This window comes from Cyprinus carpio, unplaced genomic scaffold (genome assembly GCF_018340385.1).
Source record: "Cyprinus carpio isolate SPL01 unplaced genomic scaffold, ASM1834038v1 S000000658, whole genome shotgun sequence".
Lineage (NCBI taxonomy): Eukaryota > Metazoa > Chordata > Actinopteri > Cypriniformes > Cyprinidae > Cyprinus > Cyprinus carpio.
In genome coordinates this window covers 74,639-101,517 of record NW_024873392.1, presented here as the reverse complement: position 1 = coordinate 101,517, position 26,879 = coordinate 74,639, and the positions used below count along the sequence as shown (strand labels likewise).

The 26,879-nt window shown below is 36.6% G+C and overlaps 1 pseudogene; it reads left to right on the top strand.

The window, feature by feature from the left end:
- Positions 1-4,446: 4,446 nt before the first annotated feature.
- Positions 4,447-10,221, top strand: LOC109109617 (annotated as a pseudogene).
- The last annotated feature ends 16,658 nt before the right edge of the window (positions 10,222-26,879 follow it).

The following is a 26,879-nucleotide window of genomic DNA, read 5'->3' as shown; positions in this document are numbered from 1 at the left end:
GATATTTGGCAGTCTATGGGACAGTCACAAGCCTCCCGGTTTTCATGCAAAATATCTTAAATTGTTTTCCGAATATGAACAAAGCTTTTACGGGTTTGGAACGACATGGGGTATGTGATTAATGACAAAATTTTCATTTTGGGGTGGAGTATCCCTTTAACAAACACAACTTTTGATTTTAATAAGGCATTAGTAAATGTAAAAATTAACATTAATAAATGCTGCAGAAGTATTGTTCATTCTTGTGACATACTCCTATGCCACAATATACAGGCCCTGTACATGATACTGATTTTTGTTGCCAAATAGGTTTGGAACAGTTGTTGAATAAGCAGCTAAACTGAACTATTATGCCTGTCTATCTGCTTGATTGATAGTTTTATTGATCACTGAGAGAGCATTGACTTATGATGTTGGTTCAATATAAAAATTGAATTTAAAAAAAAAATAGCTTGGATGTAGTAAACTACTTTTGCCATGTTGCTGTAGCTTAGCTTACTTCATTTCACAGGGCTGTAGCTTTAGTGTAATGAAGCTTCATTTAATGAAGAGTAACTGTTAGCTTAGTTCACTACATTTTCCAAGTAGCTTGCCCAACATTGATACTAACCAGAAATCCTTTTACATTTCAATATAATACAACATTAAACGCTAAAAGATCTCCCCCTGTATTAATATTGAGCAAAAACACATTAAATAACACTTAATTTTTAACAATTTTACTTTCCTTTAACAGTCAGAAGCAAAGCATGCTGGGAATTAAAAAACTACTGTAACTCATTCCAGTGAATGTGTGTATATATATGTGTATATGTGTGTACATACATATTACATACACATATACACATTTATATAGAAGCATTTATGTACAATATATACTCAAAGTATCAAACAATGAATATTTATTTTTTGTCTTACTTTCTAAATATATTTGTATGTATCAATAATATATAGCCATATATTGTCACGGCATATATTAAGTTGAATATTGAAAAACATAAGCCTTGTAGTTTTCCAATATGTGGAAATGTATTATGTAATATATTGCATTATATGTTGCAGGTATATTCAAGTTTTGTTTTGGTGAAGGTTAGTCATATTACAAAGAAGTTTAAATGTCTTTAAATAACCTACTTTATTCTTTTTTTATATCAATATATTTATTATTTTCACATCAGTAATTTACAGGATCAGTTCAATGTACTACCTACTTTATTCTTTATTGTTAACATTTTATTTAATATTTTGCAGGCTCTCAAGTCAGTACTGAGAAGAAATCATGGAGGAATGTTTTGTGGACAAAAAAAGGGCCTCCTATGTCTAGCACTGGCCCGTAGTGTTAAAACACGCTCCTGAACACCAATGAATAAACTCCAAAATATAACACAGCCAGGTTATTAAAAATAAAGGTGCTTCACGATGCCATAGAAGAACTTTTTTTTTTTTTTTTTTTTTAAATGGTTCTATAAAGTAGCTTTAACATCTGAAGAACCTTTCTGTTTGACAAAAGGTTCTTTGTAACGAAAGAAGGTTCTTCAGATTACAAAAAGTTAAGAAAGAGATGGTTCTTTAAAGAAGCTTTGACAATGGTTCTTTGTGGAACCAAAAAGAATTAAAGCAGTTAAAGCAGTTCTTCTATGGCACTACTTGAAAAACCTTTTGAAGCACCTTTTTTTTTAAGAGTGTATTCCATAACACAAACAACTTTTCACACAACACCTATTTGCCTAACACTTTCAACTCCAGAAATTTGCTGTGAGCTTTTTTTTTTTTTTTTTTGCTGAAAGGCACATACAGCTTATGACTCAATCTTGATTATTAACTGAGTGATTTGCACCAAGTCAAATGTCTCAATATGAGCTCAAACATTTTATGCACACTTTGTAAAGTTATTGAGATCCCTTCTGAAATTTAGAGGAGACAAATGTGAGAGCTTCTGACTCTTTAGTATAGGAGAAAAGACTGAGCATAGTGTGTATTATTGTTGAGATCTCTTCTAAAACTTTAAAGGAGACACATGAGACCACCAGAGTCATTTTAAGAGAAAAATCTGAGCACAATGTGTGGAGGAAACATTGGAGGAGACTAGGAGACTATACCAGAGTCTAGCACAGTGTTTGATGTTGTTGAGATCTCTTCTAAAACTTTAAAGGAGACCATTGTGAGAGTGTTAGAGTTTTTGCCTCAGGAGACAAGTTTGAGAAGCAGCAGACTCAAGCAAAATCTCAATTCAATCTTCAATTTATGTCTAAGAGAGATATTTTTCAGATGTTAAAGAGATATCACTTTAGATTTTTCTTTACTCTGGGTCCTACTACTATTACTACTAGTTTACTAATAATAATACTGAAAAACCAGCCTACTCTGGAATACAGGTGCTTCTCAATAAATTAGATATTAATTGGAAAGAAGTTCATTGGCTTCTGTAATTCAACTCAAATTGTGAAACTACGTGTATTAAGCAGAAATTCGAAATCACACAGACTTCGAAGTAGTTTAAGTCTTTGGTTCTTTTTTTAATTGTGATGATTTTTGGCTCACATTTAACAAAAAACCCACCAATTCTCACAAATTAGAATATGGTGACATGCCAATCAGCTAATCAACTCACATGAAACCCCTTGCAAAGGTTTCCTGAGCCTTCAAAATGGTCTCTCTCAGTTTTGGTTCACTAGGCTACACACAATCATGGGGAAGACTGTTGATCTGGCAGGTGTCCAGAAGACAATCATTGACACCCCTTCACAAGGAGGGTAAGCCACAAACATTCATTGCCAAAGAAGCTGGCTGTTCACAGAGTGCTGTATCCAAGCATGTTAACAGAAAGTTGAGTGGAAGGAAAAAGTGTGGAAGAAAAAAGATGCACAACCAACCGACGAGAGAACTTTACAGCCTTATGAGGATTGTCAAACAAAATCCAGTTATTCAAGAATTTGAGTGAACTTCACAAGGAATGGACTGAGGCTGGGGTCAAGCATCAAGAGCCACCACACACAGATCGGTCAAGGAATCTGGCTACAGTTGTCAGCATATTCCTCTTGTTAAGCCACTCCCTGAGTACAGACAATGTATCAGAGGTGTTCTACCTGGGCTAAGGAGAAGAAGAACTGACTGTTGCCCAGTGGTCCAAAAAAAAGTCCTCTTTTCAGATGAGAGCAAGTTTTGTATTTCATTTGGAAACCAAGGTCCTAGAGTCTGGAGGAAGGGTGGAGAAGCTCATAGCCCAAGCTGCTTGAAGTCCAGTGTTAGGTTTCCACAGTCTGTGATGATTTGGGGTGCAATGTCATCTGCTGGTGTTGGTCCATTGTGTTTTCTGAAAACCAAAGTCACTGCACCCGCTTACCAAGAAATTTTGGAGCATCTTCATGCTTCCTTCTGCTGACCAGCTTTTTTGAAGATGCTGATTTCATTTTTCCAGCAGGATTTGCACCTGCCCACACTGCCAAAAAAGCACCAAAAGCTTGGTTAAATGACCATGGTGTTGGGTGTGCTTGACTGGCCAGCAAACTCACACAGACCGAACCCCAGAGAGAGAATCCTATGGGGAGTATTCTCAAGAAGGAAAAATGAGAAAAAAAGACCAAAAAATGCAGATGAGCTGAAGACCATCAAGGTCAAAGAAACCTGGGCTTCCATACCACCTCAGCAGTGCCACAAACTGATCACCTCCATAGCCGCCAAGTGGGGCAGTAATTAAAGCAAAAGGAGCCCCTACCAGAAGTATTGAGTACATGTACAGTAAATGAACATACTTTCCAGAAGGCCAACACCATTCACACAAAAATTGTTTTGTTTTTTATTGGTCTTATAGAGTATTCTAGTATGTTGAAGATAGAGATTTGTTGTGGAGTTTTTGTTCAAAATGTAGGCCAAAAAACACCTCTCAATAAAAATTAGAACCAAAGACTTAAACTACTTCAGTCTAACCCTTTCTTGGCCAGGGACCATTTGAAAAAGAGACTATCCTCTCAATATGATTTCCCCTGGTTAAATAAAGGAATAATAATAATAATAATAATAAAAAAACATGGTAAATCTGTGGATACCATGATTTAACTATAGCAACCATGTTTTTTTTTTGTTTTTTTTTTGGCAGTAGTAAAAAACCATGGTTATTTTTTCGTAAGGGTAATTTTGTACCACACTTTCGCCAAAATAAAAAGCTCGCTTAGTTGCACACACATGGCTAACTAACTTTTTAAACGCAAAATAATAAGACTCTCCAAATGTGCCTCTTCCTCAGATATAAACTTAATTAGTGTAACATTTGAATAAAAACTGTTGTAAAATATAGACATATCAAAGTCGCCGCTTACCCTCACCCTTTGCCATCAATCAACCATTATATACCACTTCCTCTGAACCGCGTGCGTGTGACGTCACATAGTGCGGGGCAACGCGATACTCCACCTGAGTCCGTTTCGTCTGATGCCTAATGGTTTGAGACCTGACACCTGACACCTGACTGAGGTCTGAGGATGTCCTAAAATGTACACCTAATTTAAAAAAAAAAAAAAAACTCCGGAGTAATAGAGAAAGGGCAGAATCGTTTTGTTTTATAGGAGGAGCTTGACATCTTTGCTGGTGTACGAATTCTGATCTTGTACGAAGAGATCTCAGTATATTTTAGGCACAAAGACACCGTTAAAAGGTAAGCTTCATACTTGATAAACATCATAAAGGTAAATATTCAGTGTTAATGTTCTAGATTTTAAAACACAGTTTTATCGTAATGCTATAAAAAATGTGTGTAGGTAGTAGGTAGGTGTGTGTTATAATATATATATATATATATATATAGAGACACACACACACACACAACACTTTAAATAAAATAATATAAAATACGTTTATTCATTCTTTGTCGAACTGCTTTCATTTTCAATTCTAGTGAAACGGTCTTCTGACAGGGCGTCATTATATCCCATTGTGCTGTATGCAAACACTGCTCACAAGGCTTGTTTATTTGGCTTCACCCTGAGCCAAGTTAGAAATTAGTGTTAAAGGGTTCTCTTACCAAAAAGTGGTATACTTCAAGTTTATTTTTTTTAAGTATACTTAAGTAAAGTTCAAGTATATTTTTATGTAGCAAGTATACAAATATCAGTGTTCTAGCAGTAGTATACCTTGTAAGTGTACCTTTTCACACACTCCTTGGGACTAAGTTGCCCACTTTCTAGTATATAACAGTATACTTTTAAGTATATTCTTTTAAATATAACAGTAGCAAACTTTGAAAATTGCACAACTAGTTTACAATTTATGCTTGTAGTTTGGCCTGCAGATTATACTAAAAAAGTGAACTACTGTATAGGTATACTGATAGTTTACTAATTAAATACTTTGTACAATTTTGAAGTATAGTCTCAGTAAACCATTAGTTTAGTAGTTTTATACTGCAAGTATACTCATAGGTTTTCTTTAAGTGAACTTTACATCATACTTTAAGTATACTACTATATTTCCTATTTAGGTTTTAATTTGTATATATTTTGTTATATAAATATCTGAACATACAAAACATCCAAAGAAAGTACAGGGTATCTGCTCGTAAACAAAAACATTTTATTCTAGCTTCATGCACTTCTTTTTTTTAACTCTTTAATGTGGGTAAGTTTCATAAAAAAAAATAAAGAAATAACATTTTGAACAAAAAGCTAAAAAAAAAGACTATGAATTGGATTCAGAATGATAATCTAAACATAGATGGAGTCGATCAACACCCCAAAGCTTGACTGTAATTATTACACTCTTCATCAATGACACATTTTATCTATATAGTCGTACAAAGTTTTGATGCTATTTCTTTCATATCAGGTGATGCGTATTAGATTACATATGTTAGTATCTGTTTGTCTTTGTCCAAATACCCTCACTGCGGTCTTGGCACTTGATCACTTTATCACTTATAAGGACAGTATTTCCTGTATTTCTGGCCCAAGTGTTCAGAGTGGGGATGAAGACCAAGCGTGGTAACAACTTTTTCATTACCTGATAGTGGGATACACTCTAATTTCTGATAAAGCTTCTAATTAAGCGATAAAAAAGAAAGCTGCAAAATGATGTACAAAATAAATATAGGCTACTCACCTTTGCACCAACACAACGTGTAGCACTTTGTTTCACTACCAAATTATATGTAATATCTAACTATTATTAATATTTAACTTACATTGGAAGTGTCCGTGGTCTCACGATCTTGGCAAAAAGTCTTGCGATTTTTAATTCCACAACATGATGCATTATGGGATACACTAAGCCTTGAATACCGCTCTGGAGCGGTATATGAGATAGTGTGGATTTAGTGTGTGTTAAGGGCACTGCGCTTTGGCGTTTTTAAGATCTGGACAGTCTTGTGCACTTACTTACTGTCGCGCGCACACGATCTCAAGTGACCAAGACTGCAAGTGTGTTTATTTGGACAAGCCTCACTTTTCTTTTTCCTCTACATTTTTTTTATTTATGTTTTTTTTTGGAAATTCTGTACAGAAGACGTGTACTAGCGCCCTCAAGACGTACTACGCCCTCTACCATATAACAATGAAAACACGGATTCTAGGAGCACAAGTATAGCTCAAATATATTTAGACTTTTTGAACGTATTAGTAAAGTATACTTATTTAAAGTATATTTCTGAGGAGTACATAAAGCCCATTTCTGAGAAGTACATAAAAAGTAAATTAAAAGCATACTTTCCTATTTTTAGTTTAAAAGAAGTATACTAATAGCACACTTGAATAAACTTCTTTTTTTATATATATATAAGGGTTAGTTCACCTAAATATGAAAATTCTGTCATTAATTACTCACCCTCATGTCGTTTCAAACCTGTAAGACCTTTGTTCATCTTCAGTATATAACAATCAAAACATTCATAAACAAAAACGCAACTGAAATGTTCCCAAGTCCGGAAACATAGCAAGGAGATCTGTGAATTTATCTGTGACATCAGTGGTTTATCCGCAATTATACAAAGCTACGAGTTATCCGCACAATTACAAAGCCACGAATACTTGCACTGTGCGAAAAAAAAAAAAAAAATATATATATATATTCAACAATTCAGTCTCTTGTCTTAGCATCATTGGTGGTGCTTTTGGAAATATCTCAGCTGCGTCACACCAGAACCGTTTCCCACGTTGTTGTGATTTGATGATTCGAAACAGCGCGAAGGGCAGCTGAGATATCGGGTGTGATGGATGCAGACAAATGTCTCCTCCAAAGTCTTTTTCACCAGGTGCAAATCGATGAAGAGGAACAAATTTGGGGTTGAATAAATTCTTTTTTCTTTTTCCACTTTTTTGTTCAAAAAGTATTCTTTTAGTCTTTAATTATGTGATGTAAACATTACTGATTAAAAACTCAGCATAGATAATTCAAACCACTGATGTCACATTTGCTATCAGTGTCCTTGCTACGCTTCCGGACTTAGGAAACATTTCAGTTAAGTGCTGTTGTCTATGAAGGGCTCAGACAGGTCCAGATTCCATCAAATATATCTATCCTATATTCTGAAGATGCAGACGGTCGCTACATCGGGGTTTGAAACCATTATGGGGGTGAGTAATTAATGACAGAATTCTCATATTTGGGTGAACTAACCCTTTAACATATATGTCTTGCATTTAAAAAGTAATGCAGAAATGTGCATTAATTAAAGTAGCCTATTGTTCACTGTTAGTCCAAGTTAACATAAAAATGTGTTGTTAATTCTAACAATGTAAAAATAATAATAATAATACAATAATACATACATACATACATACACAATACACACAATAGCCAATACGGCTACCTTTAATAAGCATTCAAGAAGATTATCAGAACTTAGATTAGAACTTAATATATGACTGACTACAAGAAAAAATGACAAGTAAATGACAGTAAATCAAATTTGTGTAGTGTGTGTGTATGTTGTTGTGTATACATAAAAGCTGTTTATTTATATTTCCATTAATTTTTTGTTTTTGCTTGAAGCTCAGCATGAACTCCCTCACTTCTAAATTAACAGAAGAGCAAAGAAAGCAGCTCTGTGACCTGTTGGGGAATGTGGAACTGTCTCTTCTCTACAAAGCTTCAGTTCATGGATATCAAGCTTCTGCCTTCCACCAGAGATGTGACCGTCAGGGTCCCACTTTAATTGTAGCCTACAACCGTTCAGGCTACATCTTTGGTGGATACACTAGTGTAGAATATGCTCGAAGTGGGCAGTATATTACTGATAAGGAAGCTTTCCTGTTCAGCTTTCAAGGCAAGATCCCTGTGCGCATCAAAATTAACAGTGGACATCATGCACGTCTCGATGACGCTGGAGTGCCCAGCTTTGGTCAACAGCTGTACTTTTGCTACAACAACCAACCAGTTGTGTATACCTGGAAGCAAGCACATATAGTCATATCCAAAAAGTTTATAAAATTCACACGACACTCAGCTGACTGAATGTGAGGTGTACAAAGTGGAGAAGTCAGTAATCAGAAAAGGTGTTTTAAATGCACATATAGTCATATCCAAGAAGTTTATAAATGTCTTTAAATAACCTACTTTATTCTTAACATTTTCTTTAATATTTTCACAGGCTCTCAAGTCAGTACTGAGGAGAAACCTTGGAGGAATGTTCTGTGGACAGCTGAGTATGTTTCTACGCAGTTTTTGGTTTTCTTTACTCATTTGCTGTTGTAATTTGATATACAGCTATAAAAAGTGATCTGTGTTGTAGACAAAGAGACAAGCTCATGGAAATGATCAGGAATTATAAACCCCTGGTGACATCTGTCAGCTGTTTCCGAATCCTAATGATTGGTCCTGTAGGTGCTGGAAAATCCAGTTTCTTCAACTCCATCAACTCCATCTTCATGAGCCGCATCACCAGCAAAGCCATGTCAGGATCTGCAGCCACTAGTCTCACCACACAGGTACGAACTCAATAAGATTATAATAGAGCTTAAGGAACATCTCTCGATTACTTCAAATCTTGATGTGATTCTCTTCTTGGTTGGTAGTTTCGCACATATCCAGTGAAAGACGGTCGTGAGGGAAAACTGTTGCCTTTTGTGTTGTGTGACACCATGGGACTCGAGGAGCAGTCAGGTGCAGGACTGGATATTGAGGACATCAGCAGCATTTTTCAAGGTCACGTACCAGACCGCTATAAAGTAAGAGCATAAAGATGGTTCACGTCTCCAAAATTAGTTGAATTGAAGGTTCAGATTGAAGCTGCTCTTTAATATAATTTGTATTAAATTCTCTTCATTCAGTTCAACCCCACAACACCGTTTCAACCTGATGAGCAAAAGTCCTCCAGACCTGCATCTCTTCAGGAGAAGATCCACTGTGTGGTGTATGTGATAGACGCCACCAAAATCTCCCTCATGTCTGACAAACTACAGGAAAAACTTGCTTCCATACGCAGAAAAGTGAACTCACTAAGTAAAGTAACAGCATTTTTAGATGTATCAAAGATTAATTATAATCTAATGAGTAATACTTATGTTGCATAACTCTTTGTCTATGCCAAATTGTCCAAGACTAATGGTTATTTACACATTTCAGGCATTCCTCAGATCGTCTTGATGACAAAAGTAGATGAAGCATGTCCTCTAGTGGAGAAGGACCTTCAAAACACTTATGCAAGTTCCTACATCAAGACAAAGGTAAGACGCGGTCACATGATCAGTTGTCTGTTGCTACAGGACTCAGAGAGAGTGAGGTGTTGTTTTGTGTCTGCAGGTGCAGGAGGTGAGCTCTCGGTTGGGTGTGCCGGTGTCTTGTGTGTTACCGGTGAAGAACTACAGTCAGGAGCTGGAGCTGGAGCTCAACTGTGACGTCCTGCTGCTCACCGCTCTACAGCAGATGCTCAACTTTGCAGACGACTATCTGGATGATGCTGATCACGTGGAGAACAAACCCAAATAAATAGATCATGATCTTGATCAGCACAATAAGACATCTTAAATTAGAATATTTGTTTATGTTCTGTTTGCATGTTCTACTTTTATAGTAATAGAAAATCCATTCAAATATGGTCTATATTACTTTCATGTTACATTAAAATCATTGTTGCTTTTGTTAGTTGCTTGTTTACTGTTGTTCCATGATCAGGTTTATAGTGTATACTATATATATGTGTGTATATGATGTGTTAGTACTGCAAATTAACCAAAAAACATAGAGAGTTCAACAAACTAAAACTGTGCAAGATTAAAAAATTTTTTTACAATTAAATATACACGTTACTTAGAGTAAATTATATTCAAAAATACATTATAAAAAAATATATTTTAAAAAAAAAAAAAAAAAAAATAATAAAAAAATAAATATTATATATTATTATTAATATTATTATTTTTAACTAAATACATGCTTTGGAACAAACTTGTGTATTTATAAATCTGTCATGATGTTGCTTAATTAGCTTTAACATTTATTTTACACTTTACAGAAACCCAATCACGGAATAAGCTGAAGAAGGAAAAAAAAACATTGACAAATGTAGTAAATATTATCTCTGTAGTACTATTGCTGTCTGACTAGTGTCTACTGTGGGTCAATATGTGATAATGACATGAAGATTCTTTCACATAGAAAACCATTAGATGATTATTTTGGTTAGACTAGGCTTTTTCTAGTATCGATTCTATTAGTCTTCAGCCCTTGAACCTGAGCAGCAGAACCGCATCCCAGGACAACATGACAAAGCAAACAATCATACATCTTTTTTTCTTGTAGGTTCTTGTTATATTGTTGTACTCCTCAAAAAAAAAATATAACCAACCAAAAAAAAAATACATAAAAAAAAGAATGTTTTATAGAATAAACGAAGACTATAAACAATACCAACACCATTACCAACAAATATCCAAAAATAAAATAAAAAAATAAACTTATGACATTGGCACAACAATATAACAAGGAAATCAACTCATAAACCATAGTTCATTCATTTTTGTTCAATAAAAATGTTTAAATATTAGACAAATTTTGTAATATCCCCATGTAACGAAATTTGTAATCACAGGACCACCCAACCCCAAAATCCCCAAAAAAAGAAGAACCAATTGCAGCTTTTATTAAAGAGTCCAAAAATATTAAGAAAAGAGTCCATAAATAGATGACACACAGACAGACAGACAGACAGATAGATAGATAGATAGATGATAGATAGATAGAGAGCCTCAGGGTGAGATAGATCGATCGATCAGATACATACTGTAGATAGATAAAGAGAGATAGATAGATAGATATATAGATAGGAATTGAAGTTGTTTGGTAATCTAAATTTCAAATAACAATTTGTAGAGACTGATAATGAACACGCAAACAGAGTTTTGTCCTTTTGTATTGCTTTTAATTCTCTGCAGAGAATGATCTGGTTTACACACAGCTGAGTCTGGTGCAAAGAGATCACAACAGACTACAAGCACCTTTTTAAAATAGTAAGTGTAAAAGATCCATGAAGGACCGCTTAGGACCTTTGAGCCAATCATGTTGCTCGTGCACATCACTCCCCATCCACAATGCACATCTCTAACACATTCCATGAGTAAATGTCTGGTTTACACCAACGGCCAGTACCTTGTACAGTTTCCCCTTAAATGTTGTATTTCACCTGAAGAGCGTTATGTGCCAAGTTTACAAAAGAACTCAATGTCCTAGGGACTATATACTACCTTGATCATTGTATGTTTAAGAAGATACTTACAATGAGATAATGCAATCAATGCCCGAATAATCAATATTAAAATTTCCATACACTCCTTCCCTTTTTGACATTATGATCACTTATAGTGAGTACATGTAGATAATTTGTGACACTTTACCCTTATAGTTTACACAATCCTTTAAATTCAATTTAAACACCATTACTATCATAAGTGCAAAAAAAAGCATTTGCATTGTTTTTTTATGGAATATAGCATTCCTAAACTATAAGCAAGCGATCAAAACAAACGAACCTCGATATCTTTGATTCTAGCTGTCACCTTTGAATTGCATTAGTCATGTTCTTATACCCCTCCAACCCCATCTATCACGTGGCCCTCATCCTTACGTTCACCCACAAGGCATTGTACATTACCATCTGCAGTTCTACAAAAAGGAATACCATGGTTGAAACCCCCCCCACCCCAGACCATGTGTGAAGTTGATCAGACAAATCGTCGGTCAGTGCTGTGACAGTGAGCCTCATCCCTCGAAGTCCTCCTTCTTGACATAAACCCCTTAAAACCAATACCATCCCCCAGTAAGCGTGCATTCCATTTACACCTATTTAGCTGCTTAAAATTGCATTACGACCATGCGCCCCAAGCACTATAACTATCAGCACAAAATGGACAGAACTTCTCCGAGTGTCCGTTTCCACGCCTTGGATTCCCTCAAAGTACACACAGTTGTCTTGTAGTTGCGCTGCGCTGGTCGGTATGGTAGTCCGTTTCTAACACTTAAGTTCCACCTCCTGTCATCCGTTGGCCCAACCTGACCCCAGATTACCTTCACCACACAGTGAGTGTTGCTGCGTGTTCTCTCCTGATACACCACTGTAATTTGAAAGAGAAATTTCTACAGACAAGGCACCAGACGTCCAGCGTGGGAAGACCGGGGCTTTCTCCATTCCACATCCTGTGTTACCCTGAGAGCTGTAGCTGTCTCTGGTCCAACTGGATTGTTCTGCTGCGGTGATACGTGCCTGTACCCACGGTAGCTCTCTCTGCCACTTTCACCACTGTGTGTTTTAGCCAGACCGATATCACGCAAGACTCCTTCCGCTGCTTGGGCAGCGTCCTTGACCTGCTGAGATATCTGAGAGGAACAAAGACAACTATCGACAGTATTTAGCATGTCATCTTCACCAAAGTCTGTAGAGGGTAATGGGCCTGGTTCTGGTCCCACTCCAATGGAACTGGCCTGCCACCAAATTTCAATGGCCTTGATTCTTTTTTCTTCAGTCGCATATACATTAAGCACAATGGGGAGTGCTTCGACCCAAACAGGTCCTGTCCTGCTCACAACACCTTAATTTTTGTTCTTTAATGTCCCACCTGAGTGATGGCTTCATTTGCAAAAGGTGGGCCATTGTCACTCGTACGTTATAGGATCAATCCCTGATTTTTGTAACTGGGTGTGTCACCAATTTGAGGCATCATTTGCCCTCTGTCCACTTGCTGTGTGGCACAGATCATACATGATTGCAATACCTTTCCGCAAAGAAGGAGCCCCTTTTGAAACCAATTGTTTAGCAATCAAACATCCCCTTTACTCATGTGATCTAGGCCATGTATAGTTTTGCATATTGTGGGAAACAACAGTGTGTTGGTAGACCAGGTCTGCCTTCAGTACGCCAGCCAAGGTTGTGTATTATCAGTTTGTCACTGGCCTTCCCCATTGTTTTTCTCTCTCGAGGCTGTGCAAAAGCTTGCATGCTGTAAGAGAAGCAGAAGTGATGTGAATAAGTCCTTGTTAAGAGTGTTACACCAGGTAAAATAAGGCTCTGTTCTCATAGCTGCGTCCTTCAATGCAGTATCAGCTCTCGAATTTTAACCTGGAAAACACAAAAATCATCACAGTTTTTGGAATGTGCGCGACGTGATTTGGTGACAGCAATTGACTTTGGTAACAAAAATGCTTCCAACAATGCTGCTATTTTATCATGGTTTAGGAACAGTCTTACCATCAGATTCTCTTAAAATTTCCTGTGTTTCCACAATGCCACAAAATCATTGCACAACACCCCAAAATAGTACGAGATCTGTGTAAATGTTTAACTGCTTCGTCTTTTAGCAATTTGTGCAAGCCTCCTGTCAATGCTACTAATTCAATGGGCTTAAGCAGAAGCAATGCGCGGGGAGCGCTCCCGATGTTGGTTGTTGCCATATGCAGTTGTTATCAGCTTACTTTGTTCTGTTTTTTCCAATCTTTGGTCTCTCTAGGATTGTCTGAACCATCAATGATTAGAATTAAGTCAAGCATTTTCTAAGGGGGTTTTCTTTAAACTATGGTCTTGGTGTACAGACCTGTTCAAACTGTGGCAACACCTTTGTGTATGTTTCCCCCCATCTGCTTCTTAGGGATGGCGTGTAGCAGATTTTAAACAACTGTGAATTTCTAATCGTGATGTTTGGCATTCCAAATACGAACTGCGGACCTGAGCCATCTGGCAGTTAACAAATGGGATGTTTTCTGTTCCAACAGGATGTTACGCAGGAGCTGTGCATGGCAATGAGCAAAAGTCACATCAGGAGTACCCCACAATTTCCTTGAAGATAAAAATTGCTTTTTTCTGCAGATGCAACAGCTCCTCAGGCATTTTCGTGTGGCATGCTTTCTCCTGCCGGCTGGCCGGACTCCAAACTTCTATCTGAGGGCCAGGCCACAGGTCTCCCCCCATGATCCTGTAACAGAACAGAAGTCATGAACTCCCATTCTCTCATCAACAGTTTGTACAAAATTTCTCTCTGGTCTGGGGAGTCCCAGCTGCTAGTGATGTTTAACATCAGTAATATTACATTCTTAAATGCTTTCTGTTTCCTGATCTTTAGGTCAGTTTGTCATGTGGTTGTAACCCCTTCCCTGTGAGCCAAAGCTACTAGGGGTCGATTCTCCTTCATTAACATAATTTGGAATGAATGACTAAATGAATGAACATATGCCCAAAAAATGACATTAGTTAAGCTTTTTCATATAACAGGCTTTAATTGCCCTTTTCATTTCTCAGATAAAGATTTTATTATTTTTATGATGCGATGACCTAAAAGTCACCTCCTTTACAAACCGTATTTTGACAAACTTGCTTTATGCACCCTCAGTAGCCAAATGTTTTATAAGTTTTACAGTGTCTTGTTCGCATGTTTCTTTATCTTTTAACAGGGAATAGGTGTAACGACAGGAGAATTTTCAGGGGTACTACTTTCCTAGGATGTTTCAAATTAAATCTGATAATCAATTTGGAGGATTTGAACTGGTTCACTCCATTAACCAGCACCATCGTCAAATCTGGTTGAAACCCAGTGAGCCAGGGACTTCTTTTGAGCACTAGGTGAGTCTCTCTATCCTCTCTAAACACAGAGAGAAAGGAGTGTGTTGTTGTCATTGCATCATCAATCACACATACTGTGCTTACAGCTTTAACAGCAGGCCTGTGCAAACACATTCGGTATGCAGACAATGTTAGATTGTATTCAGCATTTTCCTCTGCTGTCTCCACCCAATTCACATAAAAAATACACATTTTTACAAATAAACCAATGTCTTCCCAATGTTAAGCTTTATTCTTTCTGGACACCTGAACATGTGTGAAGAGAATCAACAACATCAAAAAACATTTGCTGTTCATTTCTCAAATCAACAGCAACAGGGCATCTGTTTTCTGTCCAGATTAACCATTTCAGGTCTATCATGTCTATACATGATGAAAACCATTTCTACACAAACATTTAATCTCTCTTCCAAACAATGTATGTGCTGAGCAATGTAAATCAGAGAGTGGCATAAATTTCTAGAATTTAGGTGAAACTTCTGTCTTTTTGCAACGATGACAAAGCTTTTCACATAATTCATCATCTTTCAGTTTCCACTGGTAAATATACAACTGCGATTGTTGGATTGTGGCTAAAGTTTGAATTTGGCACTGGGCCACTTCCCAGTTTGTCTCTTCCTAACAAATTTTGGGGGCAGTTTTCTGACAGTAGAAAACACTGCTTAAAGTTCATGCCATTCTCATCCTCAGATCTCAATGGTACAGTGAAATTTTCTCTGACAGTTTAACCAAACCAAAAACAAAACCAAACAAAAACAAAACATCCAATTTATTAATTAAATCTATCTTAATAATCCATTTCTAATTACTGAGTTGCCAGCCATTTCAACTCCATTAACCCATACTCAAATCTGTGACATTTGTTTATAAGCTAAATTGTTCAGAGGAGTCCAGATCAAAGTCCACTTTGGCACACTGCAAATGTCTAAGGGGATAAAGAGAAGAATTCTGAGTAGTATGATCTATTCTTTTATCTTTACATGCTACAGAACTTTAATTTTTAGTTAATTCCTAAATAGCATTGAAATGTATTTCTCTGTGTTCTGCTGCTTCATGCCTGTGATTTAATAAAAAGAAAAAATTCTATGTTTCTGAAACTTGTCTTTTTGTTTGTTTTTCCGCTTTTTATATTCTCTTAATTTGTTTTCACATTTTTCCAAGCTCTCTTTTACTCTGTTCAGGGCTGTTATGCTAAAGGTACCTTTTTTTTTTTTTTTTTGAAAATCCATGATTCTAAACCCAGGGTATGACTTCCATAATTCTGTTCCCATATTTCTTTTTCATGTCATTGTAAATTGGACCAAACAAACAAAAACAAACCTATATTAGATTAGGCCACAACACACCATTTCAACAAAACAATACATCTGAAACGAAACCTCTTTTCCTCACACGTAGTCGTCTGCACCTAGTCGCCACTGCCTGCGGTGGCTTCGCGACTTACTTGCCTGAATTTTAAGCCAGCCTTATCACCCCCCCTGTCTTGCAAGATGGTCCCTACCATTGCATGACCTGGCTTTTGCTTACCTCACTGAGAAACCTGGTTTCACTTACTCATGAGCAGGGGGTGGCTGGGATCTGCATCAATGGAGGTTTTAAGCCAGTAAAGTCTCAAAATACCAGATCTCACTTTGCCCAAATTAAAGCCCCCAATTTGTAAATTTTTACCAAGGTTGTTGGAATTTCCAAACTCCAGTCTCACCCGTTTGTAGCATGCGCTTTCTTGATCAAGCTACAGAAACTAGCAGTGAAGGTCCACAAGCCCCTCAGACGTCCAGTCCCCCTTCCCCCACCAATATTTTCTGCCATTTATTGAAAAACAATAATAATTATAACCCATTCATATAGTCTGCCAGTTGTTGGGATTCTCCACAGTGCTGGGGGGATGGTGTTCCTGTAGTTGGTGATCTCCCTTTAGGACTTTTCTTAATAATTGATGCTTTGAGTCGCTGGGAAGTGAACTGAGTCCTTATTTTTCAGAATAATTCCTCTTTGCCACTCTGATCTCCTTTTCCAGGGGTGTGTTGTAGCCTGTTTATTCAAGATATTGACCCCCTTCCTTTAAGCATCTTCTAGCTTTGGCCTGACGGAGCTGTCTGAGTTTTGCTGTGAACCACGGTTTGTCATTGTTAGTTTTAAGTTAGATGAGTCCTGGTAGGAATGCACATGTCTTCGCAGAAACTGATATAAGATCTTACAGTCTCTGTGAGCTTGTCAGATCCAGATGGGGTGTAGCAGCTTCAAAAAAAAACTCCAATCAGTGAGGTCAGAACACAAGCTTGCAACTCCTGCCCCTAATACCTGGCACTCCATCTTACTACATCAAATCCAAATACAACCAACTTCTAATAATACACTGCACTATGTTGCATATCTCCGCCATCTTGGATTTCCGGTCTAGCGTGTGTGTGCATAAAAACTTACGATTTTGTCATGCATCTTGGATTTCGATTAAGTGGCGTGTGCATAAAAACTTACGATTTTGCTAAACGCCAGTGCAAAGAACCAGAGAAATCCAAATATTACCTTCTATATATGTTACAGCAGGGCTGTGCAGAGACCTTTGGAGGGGCAGGTGCTAAAAGTATAAAATGGGCACATGGAGCATGGCGTTTTATAGAGCTGTGCTCCTTGCTGAGACGTGTATCGAAACTTATTCATCTATATCAACAACGCAACAAACGCACATTAGAAAAATAAAAAAAGAAACAAAAAATTAAAAGAACAAGCTCACGGGATAATTTATTAAAACATGACTATAAGTTGATCCCTTGTCATTTGAAATGTATTTACTGCTTAAAGAGTTTGATTTATTTGCCAAACAGCAGTAATTTTCTTTAAATAGCCTACCAGTTGCGGTTGCTTCCGGGCGAGGACTCACCACACACATCTCTCTCGCCTCCGCCCCTTTGCTACTATTATTTCACAACACTATAGTGTGGTAAAAACCGCCCCCCTTAAATACTGTGAATACATTTTGTGAAACAAAACTTAAATGTGTCTAGAACAGTTAGCCAAGATTTAATTTATAACAAAAATTAGGCTAAATTTGTACCAAGGGAGCATTTTTCCGGTAAAAGCAGAATGGCAATTTTCTTCATACATTTACAGCAAAATCAGAGTATTTGCGGTTTTAGCTTAAAGGGGTGGTAAAACACGTTTTTTCGAAGGCTTGATTGTGTTTGTGGGGTGCACTGTAACATGTGTTAATGCTTCGTTTTTTAAAAAATTGCATTATTTTTCATATATTTTACCTTTATTCTACACTGCTCTGTCCCTCCTGTAAAACGGTCTGATGGTCGGGTTCTGTGGCCAGTCCCTCAAAAATAGCAATGGGCCTAGATTGGTTAGCTGGCCCAGTGTGTTGTGATTCGCTAACTGCCTAGTGCACGTTTTCGAAACGTCACGCCCCTTACCTTACCAGTAGTCAGCAGCTTTGCGGTATTAGAAACAAATGGCCAATAAAACCATACCAATTTGGAGCCCGAATCAATCTAGAAAATTTTAGTGAAGATGATCGAAGCAGAACCCGTTCAAGAACGCATCATAAACGACGCTTCAGAATGGTATGTTTTTTGTTGCTGCTGTTGACCCATACTTTTTAGATACGTTGTTATTTAATTGACTAATTATAATAGTTGATGTTTAATTTATAACAATAATAAGTGTTTGTCTATTAACAAGTGTATTCAAGAACCTTTTTATTTAAAAAAAATATACTATTAGGTGTACATGTAATAACCAGCAAAAATGCTAACTGAAGAGGAAAACATCTGCTGCAAAGAAATACAGAAGGTAGTGTAATAAGCTAGTACCAATATTATGAATAACGTGTTAATAGTTCTGTATAATCTCCTTTTTCATATTTAAAAGGCTTAACATGGGTTAATTGTATAGTATGTACTATTATCTACATTACTTTAGGTTGTAAAATCCTAATGATGGAGGTTCCAGACCTCCAACATGTATGGTTGAGCATCCAGGTTTTGAACTAAACTGCTTAAATCCATATACTTTCAAAAATATCAATAATATTTACAGAGCCGCACTGCGGACCAGTGAGACTTAAAATGAAGAGGAGTAAGTATTTATTTTCAATTTTCTTGAAATTATAAGTGTAAAATAATATAAGTAAAAGACAACAGATATTGCAAAATAGATTTATACAAGATATTGTTATTCAAAGACAAAACTATCAAAATATCACTTTATCAAACATATTTCACATCACATACACATGTTTCCAATATACCACTGGTTTTATATATACACATTGAGGTTTTCTTCTATTCCCTGCTATAGGCTGCTTCTTTATCTGGCCTATCGCGAGCCATCTGGTGCTAGCTACCTAGACGTAGTAGAGGGCTGTCATCCCATCATGTGTTGTTAACCTGATCCGCCTACAGTTTCCCTGATCCAGCAGGACAGTATGTTGGGTTCCGCCAATCCCTCGACTGAATCGCGGACACACGGGTGGGCAATCACCTCTTCTTTGAGGGTTTTTCAAACTGTGATGACAGAGAAGGTGGAATGGGATTATGCAGCTCTTCCAGATATGGTTTGGGGTCCACGAAGACTTTATGTGCATCAGAAGGCTCATAAGGTCATTCCATATTAAATTGTAAACAAAACAGAATACTGAGTCACTCTATGGTTTTACATACTACTGAGCAAATAATCGATCCTTTGTTTTATAATTAACATTTGTGTAATATTTATAAATATTTTTTGTAAGCTTATATTTATTTTTATTATAGTTTTTTTTTTTTATATTATTGTTAATAAAACATATTTTACAACTTACTGTATGTTGGTTCTATTTTCACTGGCTTTGCTGTGTATTCTCCTTTTTGGACTTTGGAAAAATGAACTTATACACAGCCTGTCCCTTTCACAGCAATTTGTTGCCTGCTCACAGTTAGTATTTTTTTCATTATAGTGCATCAGCTGCAAAGATACAGCCTGTAATCATTGCACAATCCATAAAAATATAAAAATGATTAGTAGACTGTGGCCAGACAAATAAACAAACAATTCAGAATAAGAGACAAATGTTCAATCACCTATAATGGTTTCTTTCTCATAAGAAAGGCTCACAGTCGCAGACAGTCAGTCAAGAGAATGTGAGAGTATTCCCGCCAAGATGGGAAGCTTTCTACCTCTTTATATCTCTGCTACTCATAAATATATGATAACATAGGGTAACAGGCAATTCTCTAACCTATTGAACCTTTTTTTCTGCCTTATTAGAAAGAACATTATTTATTATAGGGAAAGATCATTAATATTAATAAAATAATGAATAAAAAAAACATTTCCATAACAATTGTGCCAGAAACAATGTTTATAAATATCACTGAATATATGTCAAAGATTATTACCTGTAATAACATTCCAAATGAAAGGGAAAATCACATTCTTTTGGGCCAAAACACAAAATCAGACTGTTAGAACGCCTCCAGTGATGATGTCACAGAAAGTGGCTGCCCCAGGCTTTTTCTATATCCTTGAGAACTCTCTCTGTTGTGTTAATAGCTTTTCCACTTTATGGAGCCGCTATTGATCCTGTAACCAAACAGATAAAATAATATGTAGAAAATCACAATTTTACCAGTTTACCGTCATTTTATTGCCATTTTGTCTCTCTCGCATACAGTCATACCTGGATTTGGAACCATTTTTTTGGATCCCTGGAAACTTTGTCTGGGTGTTCACACACTTGAGGGAAGAGGTGGTTATCATGAACATGTACATTTTTGTATGTGGTTCTGCAGTGAATTCCACTTAAGCCACCTTTTCTGGCCCAGACCAGAGGAAATCGCGACTCCAGTAAACATGGTTTTTGGATGCCAGGCAACCATTTTTTCAGCACCTGCGCAGTCCTTCATTTTTGAAAGTTTGTCAAGTTTCTTAGATAAACTCTATACAAAGTAAATGCTTTTGTTGTATTAACTTCATTATTTCAAGATAATCAAATTACCCCAAAAATAAAAAATTCTACAAGTTAGGGCTGAACAGTTAAACACAATTAATTTAACAAGAATCAACTATGTATTTGATTAATAATACAAAGATAATTAATTACCTTTCTTCTAAAGTGCCACACACGCCATAGAACTGGAGTGATATTGCGGTCCCTCAGGTACTTCTGAATCTGCGCGGGATGGCGGGATCGGTGACTATGTAGTCAACAGCTAAACCAGTAGACTCCAGCTTATCGAGAATAGCGCTTCAACCTTCCTTTTCCATATGATAACTGCCACCAACCTCGTTGCTCTGTTGTTGGGTACACAACATTTCAAATGTAAGAGTATAAACAATAACAGATTAAAGAAAGTGTAACAATTTTTTTTTTTTATTATATAAATGCAAATAAAATCACAAACCCAAACAAAATAAAGAAAAAGAATAAACATTTTCATGATTTGCATAATGGTGTAGCTGCCAAATTTGGCTGAGTGTCCTATTGTAAACATCAATCATATAATAGAACATAACTGAGAACATCAGGATCATAATATTTTAGGAAAACTCCAAAAGACTATAAAATAAACAGCGTGAATTTTTTTTTATATACTTTTAAATGTACCTGGCGTGTCAGCACGCATATCTCCAGCCACAGCAACATAACCCTCCCTCTTGCAGCTGTCTTATAAGATTCAGTTGATCTTGGTTCCACTTGTGTATTATGGTAGGCTCAATGAAATTCCTGGCATGAATCCTAAAAGTTACAAAATGCATCATCTGGAGCTTCATGGCCTTGAAAATCTATTAACATAGAAATCAAATAACATTGATACAGTACATACATACTGAAACAACACAATACTTTTTTGTGAATTTTATTGTAATTGTAATACCTCCTCTAGTTGTTTAAAAGATCCACCGGTAAAATACGTTGCAGCAGACAATAGCAGGTTTCCCAAGTGGGGTACTCCCTACAATGGGCTGGCTCTGCCACTGTCTGTGAGTAGTTACACTTTTCACAAAGCTGGGTGAATGCAACAAAAGTCCCCCTTCGCCTGCTCTGGACAACACACTTTGTCTTACAAACTGGACAGGACACAAACAGCTCTCGAAGACAGCTTTCAAAAACAATGTATTTATTATCGCTGTGGTCGGGTTGTGGATCTATCCTAAGGCAATATAAAAAGAATAAATATTAGTAAGTTGCTTTCATGTTATATATATTTTTAAACACAAATTTATTGGTAAAATGTGTGTAAATATGTATTTATATCTTACGCCAATTCTGATTCTTCAGTGACAACAGAATCTGGGTTATATGTGGAATCATTGGGTCTCGACATTTAATTCTGATTCTTCTTCCTCATCTAACACCAGACGAGGTCCTTTGCTGGGCCTGAAGACTGAGCCCTTACTGGTGTTGAAGACAGCTGCACATCAGGAAACATGTCAGTTGTTTGGGTGCCCACATCATGACCATAATATGTTGCCTGAATGCCTAAAAAGTACAAAAAAAAGGAAAAAAAATACAATTACTCATAACCATCTGTCATGCTATTACAATTTTTTTTACAGTGAGAAACATAAGCCACTTTCTAATACACATAATTTTCAGTAGCCGTATAACAATTATAATAAAAAAAAAACAATATGTACTAGTACTGCATATGATAAAGTAACACATAAACATTTAATGTCTGTATTTAATACCTTTGCTCCTTAAGTGGAAATTGCTCAGTGTACCCATTGAAAGTTGTGTGCCCACTGATCGCATCTTTGGCTTTATCTCTGTGGCTACAGTTTCAGTCTCTATAGGGTCTGACTGACATCCAACTTCATGAAGTGTAGATGTAGTGGGGAACTCTTGGGAACTCGAACCCTGCTGAGATGTCTGTAAGAAATAATGACAATATGTAATCAATGATCAAATTACAGCTTAAAACATACATTTGACATGTAAAAGAGTGGAAAAAAATGAATTACTTGATAATAATCATTAGACCACAAAAAAAAGCTTCATAAGCAAGAATTTCATATAATTGTTCTAACAAATTATATTACAGTCCTCAAAGAGATTTTTTTTATTTTTTTTTAAAGACTGCGGATCTATAGTAATCGCTACTGAATGGAACCGTTACTTTTGGATTTTTAGAACGATAATAGCCAAATATCTGTCGCAAGAACTATTAACCCAAAACGAACACTAAACATTGGCTTTACTACAGTAGACAAATCAAACACAGAACCACGTTTAGCATGCCTGCAGAAAAACAAACATGTAGATAAACAAGACATAAAAAGCTCCAATCAAAGAATAATATACACTAATTCCAAGTTCGCTGTTGAGATTAAAAAAAAAAAGTTTGTAACGTTAGGTGTTTGTCGGATAACGTTAAGTATGAATGAGCATTTAACAAACTGGTTTGCAGAGTCAAACAGCGTTGTCATTTGTTCACTTTCTTGCTACAACGTACAATTAACAATACAAACTATCACAGTAAAACACGGACGAAAAATAAATCATACTTACAGGTTGTGGCCCGTAAACAGCTTCTGTTTTTAAAGTTGGAACTGCTCCATCTTTCAGCAGGACAAGCCGTTGTGCAAATCCTGCATTGAACTCCAAGAAGATTGTGGAAGCTTTCCTCCGTAAAATGTGCAGCACAGAGAGCTTAGATTTGGGTAATAATTATGAGGGACCGAGTTAAAAATAAATTTTAACCATTGATCCCTAACTTCCCGCCCTTAGGAAGGCTGAACAAAGTGGACCTGCAATCCGGATGAAAAATAACAGCGTTTCGGCCGGCATCGCTGGCAACGACACTCCAGCCTACTAACTACATCACAACAACTCTTCTCCACAGCAATATAAAATGGCCTCGCCCCCTTATTTAATATTCTCGGAGGAGGGGGTTTATGTAAATATTGGGCTTAGTGGACGTCAGCAACCCTGGAGGAATGTCGTGTAGTCCCCTACCGCCGTTTGCTGTAGTCCTTGTGAAATTGATTTTTTAAAAGCAAATATCTCCCTTTTACTGCTTAAAACTTTGAACGTTGTTACTTTGCAGGTGTTGTTTATGCTCAAACAGGAACATTACACACTAGCTAAAGTTAGAAAAGTGAAATCGTGTTTTACCACCCCTTTAAGATTAAAAAAGACAAGCTAAAATAGTCTAACAAAAGAAAAATGTGAATATTTATTAATGAACCATGTTGAAAAATCAGCCTATTTGAAAAAAATATTGTTGATGCTATGGCTAGCTAACTAGATAGCTGATGCTAATTTGAGGTAATTTTTAAATATAGGTCCAAATATTTGTATTCAACCACTGTACACTGTCTGAAATTAGTTATAAAGTCCTAAATGACCATAAAGAGTTGGGAGAAAATCAGATGCGTGTCAGATCCGCTTTAGGCACAACATATTAAAAAGACACAACACTCTTTAAGGAAAACAAACCCACAATACTCTCACATATATAAAAAAAAAAAAAAAAAAAAGAAAAAACACACACCTCTGCTGGCTGGTTAACTTTTGTAACTAAAATAAAGATATACTGTACAATTAATAGTTTATGTGAAATAAACAATTAATATATTACTAGAAAAAAATTATATTTATAAGACTATACTAAATATAAAAAATAATGACTCTAAAAAATACTAAAAATAATGGCTGCCATTTCAAATTATACTGTAATGTTGAATGGCTATAATTAATGGCTAAAATTGAGGGGAAATGCATTTAATAAAGACATCAGTAACATTATTGGTATCAATGATACTGGACTTTATTAATAATAGGCTGCTTAGTAAAAAGATGCCATTAAACACATATTTAAAAGAGACCATCTTTATGTTGTCTCTGTTAATTTGGAGGTTCAATGTTAAATCATGACAGCATTAATATATTAATAAGCAATTAATCGTGATTAATTACAGAAAATTGTGATTAGTTAATTTTTTTAATCGCTTGTCAGCACTAATTTTAACCTTTTATAGATGTTACTGTTGGTATTATTAGTTAATTTTACTGCTGAATATGCATTTCAGTATAATTTCTAATTTTAAAGGGCCCCAGGAAGAGACTGGGACAGCTCCTTGGCCCCATTCAAATATTCCATTTGATAATCCAGCCCTCGAATTAACCTTACTGAATAGCCCTGGCTTATACAGTTTCTAACATCTTGTTTTCTCTGTTTTCCCTTAATTTGCAGTTCTAACACATCATTCTAGTATTATACTATAATCCAGATTGTGGCACAACAATATAACAAGCAATTACAAAATTTAACATGCAGCTTAAATGAGCTTTGTTTGCGTTTCCCATAATTTTCTTGAAATAACTAAAATGGACAAACAGAACAGGATAACAATCTTTTGACTTATCTTTTTGTGTTATGCTGATCAAGGGGTATGCACTGATTAGCCACAACATTAAAAGCACCTGCATAATATCTTGTAGACGCCCTTGTGTTGCCAAAACAGCTCTGAAGCATCAAGGTATGGACTTCACAAGACCTCTGAATCCCATATATCTGGCACCAAGACTTTAGCAACAGCTCTTTGATGTTGTGAAGTGTGGCCTCCATGGATTGGATTTGTTCCTCAAAACACTCCTGAAAAATTTTGAACAACACACCCGGCCATCCAACTGATTTAAAAGAAAACATGATGACTCAGAAAAGGCAACCTTCTTTCATTGCTCCATGGTCTAGTTCATAGGCCCTTTCGGCGCTGGAAATGGGACATCATGGACACTCTGACCAGTGTATACCAGTCTATGACCTTATACCCACCAATCTGCCAAGTAGTGTGTGTTCTGAAACCTTTCTATCATGGTTAGCATTAAGTTTATCAGCAATTTTAGCTACAGTGGCTCTTGTGTGTAGCGGACAGATGCCTTTGGCTCCCCACATGTATCCATGAACCTTGTGCACCCATGACCCTGATGCTGGTTCACCAGTTGTCATTTCTTGCACTACTTTTGGTAGGGCTAACCACTGCAGGTTTGCAATGCACAACTTTAGATTAGGCCCTTCTTAATGGAACATGCTGTACCAGCTTCTTGTCCAGGCCCTTGTCCTTTCTAAGCTGGAGTGTTGCAACCTTCTTCTGGCTGAACTTCCAAAATGTGCAATCAACCCCAGATTAACCAGAACATAGCAGCAAGACTTGTTTTCAATAAGCCTAAGAAAGCCTACACATCACACTTCTCTTTATCTCTCTATTGGCTGCGGATCGCATTTTCTAGACACTAATGGTTACATACAGAACAGCCACGGGCTCCACACCCTCCTACTTCCATTCACTCTTTCAAGTGTAAACCCCCTCCAGAAGCCTGTGGTCAGTACGTAAGTAGCGGCTCGTCATTCCATAACAGAGGTGCACAAATCACTTTCCAGAATGTTTTCATTCACTGATCCTTGCTGGTGGAATCTTCCTGATTCCATCCAGACAGTCAAATGCCTGACAATATTCAAGAAACAGCTGAAAACTCATCTCTTCTGAGCACTAATGGCATCCTGCTGATTTAAAAAGAAGAAGAAAACTCTGTTTACATAGCCTAGAATAGGCATTTTTTAACAGGTGGGGGCTTCGTCACTAGATCTGATACGACATTGGTAAATATATCCTTGCTTTTTCTTTAATACTTATCACTAGGTTTGAATAGCTTTGGTATTGAAAGCTTTAGCATAGTAAATCTGTTTTGTTTAGTTGCCTTTGATTTGGAAGCGCTGTTATCACGGATCTTGGCGAAGATCGATACAGTTCATTGAACAGTGTTATTCTGAATCATTGGGAAGGCGCTTTCAGATTAGTTTTAATAAGTGGTGGCTTTAGAATCATTTTGTTGTAAACCCCCTTTTCGTTGTTGCATGAG